Here is an 8,515-nt window from a genome sequence, read left to right on the forward strand (position 1 = left end):
GCCCGGCACACCCACTGATTGGCTCTGAGGAAGCTGATACCCATAACATCCAACCAGGCCTGGTTCTGGCCTGTCATGTGTACCTCACTGTACACATGACCAGGCAGACTCTAACACAGCCCAGCCAAACTGATGTCAAAGTTAACCTACACAATTAACCCTCAGAACCCTTCTACTGTTCTGAGACAAAAAACTAAATTTGTACATGAATGACACTTTGTCCAAAGTGTCACCGCTACACATCCCCCCCAGTTATTTAGACAATGTCCTCGTCGTCTAGGCAACAACCAGGGCAAAAATCCTATCCTAATTAAAAAAAAAAATGATGCAGTGCCTGAGTTTTTTTTTTCATCGGTGTTGAGGAAGGGAAAGAACGGAAAACATAATAACACATTCAATGCTGTACATATACCACCCAGCTAATTGACTAACCCACCCAACCTCCGATGAGCTTGACAATCGATCTCGGTGCATCCTGAAAGAGAAACACAATACAAAAGACAACACTGTACACTATACATTTCGTCTTGAAGAGCGAAATTCAATTGTTAATTCAACGGAACTTCCTCCTTCAAAGACGCATGAAATTCCTCTCTAACATTTTCTAACGGCTGTGAGAGAAAATAAAAGTTCTTGCCTATTACTGCTCCTTTCCTGCTGACTCACGCCACCTAGTGGTCAGAGCCGTTGCAACTACAAGTCTCTAAGTAATCAGAGCGCTTTAGGCTTAAAGCCTGTAGAACTTGACGTGCATCTTCCTGTGGTAACCACCTACCCAACTACCCCAGAGTCCTTGTAACTTGCAGAAAACACTGGAAAAGCTGAAGACACCAAGAAGTTCTTTTTAAAAGACTTGAATCCAGGAACAGTTCACCAATAAAACCTCGGATCAGGCAAAGTTAGGTCTTTCCTTGTGCATCAACAGTGGTGATGAAATATATGGCACTTTCTTTATGCGGTCTGCATATTATAACTTTGTCACAATAGATATGCCGACCATAGCGCCAATGCAAAAAACATCCCTAAAATCTGTTCAACATTTTCCAGGTGAAAGATATCTTCTGCCGTGACCTTGAGACCTTTAGGTGGTCCCAAACATCCTCTGTATGTCACTTCTTCACAATGTCCATGACTTCCCCCAAGAACACAGGTGTGGTCAAGTCCATACTCTGTCGCCTATAAAAGTCTCAGGAGCCTAACAACCCCGTCATTCTCAGGCAGTGTCCATGCACCAGCAACAGTTCAGTTTAACTTAAAAGCTTTAAAAGTTTAAAACCTTTTACTCACGACAACTTTGGCTCAAAATACCAGTCGCCTCCCTCGTCGGAGCCGGTTTTGACTGGCGAATCAAGCGGGGAGTCTCCCGCAGGCAAATAGTTTCCCATAGCAGCACTTGCAGTTCCCCGTGGCTTGCATTTGAATACTTTCCCCCAGATATCTGGCCTTGGGGTGCAGGAGGTAGGCCTGCCTCTGCGGTGGTGGGGTTTGCTGCTTTGCTCCTTTGCTTGAGCGACCGATGCTGCAGCGGCGACCTTCTTACGTGGGGTCACGTCCGCAACCTCTGTTAGGGTCTCTGAAGCTTCAGAAAGGGTAGGATCCCTCTTGGCAGTCTGGGCCCCAAAGGACGACACTGGGGCATACCCAACAGACTCCTTTGGGGCGATACCCGTGACCCAATCATACCGGAAGGCCCAGAGCTGCATGGTGGGCTGCTCGACCCTGAACACATAATCGCCACACTTCCGACACCTTGAGAACGGGAGAGGGTTTGTGACCAACCCATCACATCTCCCGCACAACATCCCGAGGGCCTCAACTTCCCCAATGTTGCACAGGACAAACCGTCCCTGTGGCAGCAACCGAATGCCCGTATCTGTAATCACAGTACCGGGCATCTGCATGTTCACCAGACCCCTCACTGTAGGCATCCTGGGTCCAGGTGCTGGCTGCATGTGTGAAGATCAGTGCATTTTAAAACTTTTCTCCAGACTCTGAAAAAACGAATGTACTTCTTCCTTCCGCAATACACTCTCACGCAGTGCCTCGTGCGGAGAAAAGATCAGCCTAGACTCCTCCCACTGGGCGCTGGCTCCTGTGTGATTTCACAGGCTTTCAGTACAGGCTCCACCCATGCTTACACACCTCAGTGAAAGTCTCTCCAAAATGATGCTGATCTGTATGGCGTAGTTCAAAAAAAATTCTTCACCCTCTGTTCCAAGGCCCTGCAAGGTAACTGTAAATCCTGGACTCTGAGCCCCCACGTGTAGCGGCCATAACCCTTGGCAGGGCGGCCTTAACTTTTGGGCTTACCGGTTACCTCCGCTTGGCTTGTTCTTCCACATCTAGGGGTTCCCAGGGTTGGTACCCAACAACTTTGGATGCTGATACCAATAAAGTTCTTTTGAAAGGGTTTTTATTTGCAGGGGTAACATCCAACAAACACAGTCTCGTATGGGAACAGAGGGCAAGGGTGAAAGAACTGACACCTTGAACTGCAAATATCACAAAGTCTCTAGCACCACCGAGAGATTAGCCACTCGCAGCTGGGCACTTCAAGGCCAAACAAATCTCTAGCCAGAGATTATGGCAGTCAGCACTTTGATTCAGAACTTGTAAAATCTCTGACCTTGAACAAGTTGTAACTGAAAGTGAACAGGAACCTTTTTCCTCAGTACCTGGAATGTTCTCTGTCTCCTTGACAGTACTGGAAAAAGCATGGATTCATCAATGTCCTTCACAACACAGTAACCAGGCACTTCTCAGGACGCCAGCTTATTGGCCCTCCTCCGAAGAGTCCTCCCCCGGTCACATGCACGAGCTGCGGTGCCCCTCCAAGCCGAGAGAACACCCGGACACCTTGAATCCTCCCTTAGTTACTGCGTCTCAGACCAGCCGGTTCCGAGACTCGGGAACAGACAGATCCCTACCCCAGTCCAGGCGAGTCTATTGGGGTTCCCCAACCAAAGCATGTCGCAGGGCTACCCCGGTCCAGAACCAAGAACAGACTGCTAGTGCCTCACAAAAGAACAACCCGGAACACGTGACCTCAATATCTTAAGTACCCCTCCCCAGACTCCTCAGCGGGGCCCAGCACATCCACTGATTTGCTCAGAGGAAGCTGATACCCAAAACTTCCAACCAGGCCTGGTTCTGGCCTGTCCTGTGTACCTCACTGTACACATGACCAGGCAGACTCTAACACAGCCCAGCCAAACTGATGTCAAAGTTAACCTACACAATTAATCCTCAGAACCCCTCTACTGTTCTGAGGCAAAAAACTAAATTTGTACATGAATGACACTTTGTCCAAAGTGTCACCCCTACATGACATCTAGGCTGCTAACTCAAACATAGACAGTGGCCAACAGCTCATAGAACCTATAGCTTCAAAATATAATCTTGATTAAGAAGTTTCAGGACAAGAGATAGAATGCATATGACTTCCCATATCTTGTTAGATCACATTAGGATGATTAAGGAATGTTGTGTGACCTCAATCATAATGTGTGCACATATCGCAAAAGGAAGCAGTTTTCATTTTCAAGCAGATGAGACACAACATCTGGCTGCAGTTAAGATATGCATAATCAGCTTGGTAGCCAATATCTGTGTTTTACAGAGACTTGGAAAGTAAGACTTAGTCTGTAGGGAAACCCATATTATCTCTGCCTCCTGTAATTTTTTATGTAAATATAGGCTATTAATTGGACATTGCCAAACAATGATGATTTATGTCTCCTTTTTTTCTCTGTTATGTACTACAGAGAATATACAAATACTTGTTACTGAAAGTAAGACAACACAAAGCAGTGCCATCTAGTTTCTTGTAGGACCTTCATGATCTCCTCTTTATAGTGGGTAGAAGTTTGGGAGATAACTGCTTGTCAAATTTAATTTGTCTCCCAGCTGACTTTTCTGCTTGGAATCTGTTTTCTAGTTCTGCTCATAGTTAAATGTGACGTAAACAGTTCATGCATACTACCGTTTATAGGTATACTGGGCTGTACTCAGTCTGAGCACTTATTGATATTTCTGCTTTCTTCAGGCTTTCCTTAAGCTCAGTGTAATTGTTTGCTTCTGCCTGCTGTTTGTGAGTGTCTCTGGCAATGGTGTAAACAGGGATCTCCAAACTATGGCCCTCCAGCTGTGGTGGAACTATATGTCCCATGAGGCATTGTAAAACTCTGACATTCATAAACATGACTAGGCATGATGGGAATTGTAGTTCCTGAACAACTAGAGGGCCATAGTTTGGAGACCCTTAGTGTAAGAGGATACAATAACCTGAGTCATGAATATTTATGTCTCCCTGTTCAACTGTTAGAAGGTTTATTGCCAGTGGTACGTGTTTGGAAAGGTATAAATTTTGGGGAATGATATTGGAAAGCTCTCGGGGTCTGCCTGGGGGGGGAGGGTGTGTGTGGCTTCTGGGTGTTCTTATCCTCCAAGACTAGCTGCCTGAGGAGTGTATGTTGCTACAGAAAGCCCAAAATCTGGAGCCTGAAGCTTCCTGAAGTCCAGCTGGTGGTTATATCCATAGAAAGTGGAAAAGCAGGAGGATAACCTGATCCCATCCAAGGCGAACTCTGCAGTCTGAGTAGCACAGAGTACCAGGCTGTCCTAAAGCTGTACGTCAGGCAAAATTATTTTTTCATATGCCTACACTGCACTGTTTTTTGTTTTTTTTTCTAGGGGAGAGGAGAGCAGAGCTATACTTACCTAATCCTCTGATCCTCCCAGCAAAAGACAGGTGGCCTATTGGTATTGTGCTGTGGACTGTCCCTGATGTCATCATACCAATAGATCTGCTTTGGATGTGAGGATGTCAGGAACAGTTCACCACTAGATTGTGGGAAAGTGCCGTTTCAGAGAACCTTGAGCGGACTCAAAGTAAGGCTTTCCTATTTGAATCTGTTTGAATCTGTGCAGGGATTGCTGGATTAGGATTCCTTGCCAGTAGTATCTGCACGAGCATGTGCGGATGAGAGTGAGCTTATAAATTAGAATACAATTATAATTGATTTATGAATTAATATTAATAATTAATACATTGTATGTTCATTTTTACTTTTAAGATCCTTCAGTTTGCCTATTTCAGGTTTCATGGACCAAGGTTTCTAAAATTTAAAAATGTGTTTTGGTGATGGGTAAGGTTGTTGATGGGTTGAAGGAGTTCCAATTGATGGTAATCTTGTGGCTAGCATTAAAAAAAATATTGTGGCTAGCATAAAAAAGGGAGTCTTTCTGTAATTTGTTTGTAGTAGGTGAAACCTGTCAAACAGGTGCAGGAAAATTGGTATTTGGTTATCGGTGGCGCCTTCCCACCGTAACCCTATAGAGGTACTCTTGACGAAAGCAAGAATTGCTGTAAATAATTGCCATGATATGCACCTGTCAAACAGATGCTGAAAAATTGGTCTTTGGGTGTTAGAGGAAGTAAACCCTGATGAGTTTACTTCCTCTTTCATTCCCTGTAAAGGCAAAGCATAATGGACTACTATGCATCGCATAGTAGTCCATTATGTGTCACTTACCTTACACAGGAGCCAGCGAAGTCACCGCTGTCCCCTGTAGTTCCGAGCGTCCATCTTCTTGGTGGGTCTCCATGGTGATGACGTCACTCCCGCGCATGCACACGGGAGCCGAGACTCGCGGCATTGCCGTCATCGACGATGCCCCGCTCAGTGCGCCTGCATGCCGCTGTCTACGGCGCATGCGCCGTAGATAGCGATGCCCATCTTCGGGCAAATATCTCCTAAACCATATAGGTTTGGGAGATATTTCTTGGACCTACAGGTAAGCCTTAATCTAGGCTTACCTGTTGGTCAAAGTGGTTTGTAAGAGTTTACAACCACTTTAATTGTGCCCATGAAACCTATACCAAAAACATTCTTCCAGATGAAATGATTGAACACTCTCAAAGCTAGGCAGCCTTGCTAAGTCCTGCAGAGATTCCACATCCCAAAAAGACTTATTCAGTGACATCGACATCAGGGGCTTCATAGCTGGTAATCCAGGACCGATTCATTTTTATAAAAGTCAAACAGTCTACGGAGTCTGTGGGCAGACGCGTTCTATGATCAGTAACTAAACCTGCAGCGCTAAATGCCCGTTCTGAAATCACACTGGATGCAGGGCAGCCCAACAACTGAATAGCATACTGAGAAGGTTCTGGCCAGTGGTCTATTCTCATGACCCAGTAAGTCAGTGGATCGTCAGCTGGAAAGCTCTCCATCTCTGTTTTGGCCCCGAAGTAATCGTCCACCATATGATGCAGATGCTGCCGATGGGATGTGGAAGCTGACAGCTCTGGGCAGCGAGGACTAAAAAAAAAATCCAAAATGCCTCATTTAGGTAGACGCCTTCTCCAATGTGCCTCTTTTGACCAACAGAAGACTCAAAAGTACGTTTTCCATGACACTGTAACTTATTGGAGTCAAGGAAAACGTTCAATAAAATCCTCTTTAACGTGTCAAGAGATTTTATCTTCTGCACTCTCTGTGGGGACGGGATGAGTTTTGAGACCTTCCCCCTACAACAGTGGTCAAGGAGGGTTGTCAACAAGTAATCATCTTTCTCCTTTATGCCACATATTTTTGGGTCCTTTCGCAGGCTTTGAAGCATGAGGTTGCCCATGCACCTCAAATTTGCCAAGGCTTGAGAAGCAGACCCCTCTGGGTCACTCAGGATAACAGCATCTGGAACTTCCTCTTCCCAGCCATGTACTACTCCCAAGGATCCTGAGGTTGGAAAGCCATCACTTACAAATTGACGCATGTCTTCCTCTTCTTCAAAGTCTGTGAAAATGCCAGAATCCTCCTCCCCTCTCTCCTCCTGTGTGTTCTGTGTCATAGGAATGATGGTGTCTGGATAAAGTGGGCCTTGAGAGGAAAGGAAGTCCTTCTCTTCCTCCTGCTGCTTTGCCTCCAGTGCCCTGTCCATAATGCCATGCAGAGTCTGCTCCAACAGGAACACAACAAGGATTGTGTCACTGATGCATGCACTGTCACTGCTCATCATCCTTGTGGCCTCCTCCAATGGTGACAATGCAGTGCATGCATCCTTAATGATCAGCCATTGGTGTGGGAAAAAAAGCTGAGGTGGCCTGAGCCCGTCGTCATGCTGTACTGGCACAGGTACTCGATGGCCCTCTACTGCATGCATAGCCACTGCAACATTCCCAAAGTTGAGTTCCATCCGATGGGCATGTCACAAATCAGGCGGTTTACGCACAGGTGGAATTCCCACTGAATTTCAGCCAACTAAGCACTGGCTTTGTATGAATGCCTGAAATGGCTACAGACTCTTCTGGCCTGCTTTAGTATATATTGCAACCCTGGGTACGTACTTAAGAAATGCTGCACCACCAAATTGAAGACATGTGCCAGGCATGGCACATGTGTCAACTTTCCCTGTCTAAGGGTGGACAGGAGGTTTGAGCCATTATCGGTCCCCACCACTCCTGTCTCCAACTGGCATAGTGTGAACCACCTCTGGGCTTGTCCATGCAGAGCTGCAAGAATCTCTGTGCCGGTGTGGTTCCTATCCCCTAAACACACCAGCTGAAACTGTTAGTTACCTTGGGGATGAGCCTGACTCGGTGTAAGAAGACTTCTCTTGCGACTCTGGTTCAGGGCCCACTGGAGTGGAGACAATGGTCCAGTGAGTGCAGCGGGGTAGGAGTGTCTGAGCCAGATGCAGCGACTGGTGCAGACTGTAGAGATGGTCCTCCAGATGGCTGGAATTGCAGAAGCTGACAGAGCAGGTGGAGGGTCAGCAACTGGGAAGGAAGGCACAGGAGCAGCAGCAGCAGATCCTGGATGGAACTCAGCACGCTTGGAACAAGCAGAGGGATGGTCAGACAGGCCAGGTCAGAGCAGTTTAGGCAATCAGGCAGATACAGCAGGCCAAAGCAAGGTCACAGGTTAGCAAAGATTCAGCAACAGAGATAGGCAAGTCCATAAACAGGGTAAGGCGGGATGGGATCAGGGTTGGAGAGATCAGTAAGGTCAGACGGAAGCCGGGTCAGTAATCGTGATCAGACAGGCAGATAGCAGAAGTCTCAGGTACAAGCTGCAGACAAACAGCGCCGCACAAGTGTAGCTGTCATCTTTAAATAGGGCCACTGACGCCAAACCACACTTGCTCACACACGCTGTGGGCGCAAACGCGCCCGTCTGAGGTGCACACTGGTGCACACAAGCGCGCCAATGCCTGGGTTGCCCAGCGGATTTATCTGTACAGCACGGGCAGAGCCCTGACATTACCCCCCCACAAGGGGCAACCTCCGGGTGCCCAACGAGTCCTTCTTTTCAGGGTGAGAAGGGAAAAAGGCACGGATTAACCTTTCATCAAGCAGGTTGATATCAGGCTCCCAAAAATTGCTCTCCGGGCCGTAACCCTTCCACTTTATCAAAAACTGTCTTTGCCCTTGCTGCCTTCTACAGTCAAGAATGGCCTCCACCTCGTATTCTTCGCTACCATCAACTAAGATGGGTTCAGGTGGTCTGGTTCC

The sequence above is a fragment of the Lithobates pipiens genome, unplaced genomic scaffold (assembly GCF_037356315.1).
Source record: "Lithobates pipiens isolate NorthernLeopardFrog02 unplaced genomic scaffold, aLitPip1_a1.2 Scaffold_19, whole genome shotgun sequence".
NCBI classification, from domain to species: domain Eukaryota; kingdom Metazoa; phylum Chordata; class Amphibia; order Anura; family Ranidae; genus Lithobates; species Lithobates pipiens.